Source organism: Coturnix japonica, unplaced genomic scaffold (genome assembly GCF_001577835.2).
Source record: "Coturnix japonica isolate 7356 unplaced genomic scaffold, Coturnix japonica 2.1 chrUnrandom424, whole genome shotgun sequence".
Classification (NCBI taxonomy): Eukaryota; Metazoa; Chordata; class Aves; order Galliformes; family Phasianidae; genus Coturnix; species Coturnix japonica.
The window spans coordinates 249,960-251,051 of record NW_015439869.1 but is presented as its reverse complement, the minus strand read 5'-3'; the positions used below and the strand labels follow the sequence as shown (position 1 = coordinate 251,051).

The following is a 1,092-nucleotide window of genomic DNA, read 5'->3' as shown; positions in this document are numbered from 1 at the left end:
TCTGTGGGGTGTGGAGACACCACTATGGGGTTTGGGGCCATTACTATGGGGTTTGGGGACACCACTATGGGGTTTGGGGACATCACTATGGAGCCTGGGGGCATCTATGGGGTGTAGGGACACCACTATGGGGTGTGGGGTTATCTTTGGGGTTTGGGGCCATGGCTGTGGGGTGAGGGGACACTGCTATGGGGTTTGGGGTTATCTATGGGGTTTGGAGACACCGCTATGGGGTTTGGGGTCATTGCTATGGGATTTGGGGTTATCTTTGGGGTTTGGGGCCATGGCTGTTGGGTTTGGGGACACCACTATGAGGTTTGGGGTCATTGCTATGGGGTTTGGGGACACTGCTATGGGGTCTGGGGACACTGCTATGGGGTTTGGGGACATCACTATGGGGTTTGGGGGCATCTATGGGGTGTAGGGACACCGCTATGGGATCTGGGGGCATCTGTGGGGTTTGGGGACACCACTATGGGGTGAGGGGACACTGCTATGGGGTTTGGGGCCATGGCTGTGGGGTGTGGGGACACTGCTATGGGGTTTGGGGTTATCTATGGGGTTTGGGGCCATGGCTATGGGGTCTGGGGACACCGCTATTGGGTTTGGGGTTATCTATGGGGTTTGGGGTCATTGCTATAGGGTTTGGGGACGCTGCTATGGGGTCTGGGGGCATCTGTGGGGTGTGGGGACACCACTATGGGGTTTGGGGCCATGGCTATGGGGTCTGGGGACACCACTATGGGGTTTGGGGACATCACTATGGGGTTTAGGGACACTGCTATGGGGTTTGGAGACACCGCTATGGGGTTTGGGGTCATTGCTATGGGGTTTGGGGTTATCTCTGGGGTTTGGGGTTATCTGTGGGGTTTGGGGCCATGGCTGTGGGTCCCACTTATGGGGCTCTGGTTGTGGGGTCCCAACCTGTGCCCCCACCCCACAGAGTCCCCGTGTTGGTGGCCGCGGTGCTGCTGCTGCTCCTGGCCAACGCTGAGGCCGATGGTGAGGGGCTGTGGGGCTGTGGGGGGCTGTAGGGCCCATGTGGGGTTGTGGGGTTATGGGGCAGTGTGGAGCAGTGTGGGGCTGTGGGGC

The 1,092-nt window shown here is 59.2% G+C and overlaps 1 long non-coding RNA gene across 1 annotated transcript in view; it reads left to right on the top strand.

Moving 5' to 3' along the window:
• The first annotated feature begins 881 nt into the window (after positions 1-881).
• The window catches only part of LOC116652605, an 11,524-nt gene continuing 11,313 nt past the window's right edge, over positions 882-1,092 (top strand). Inside the window, exon 1 of the long non-coding RNA XR_004305764.1 lies at positions 882-1,002. This is a non-coding gene — a long non-coding RNA (uncharacterized LOC116652605). The remainder of the gene's footprint in view (positions 1,003-1,092) is intronic.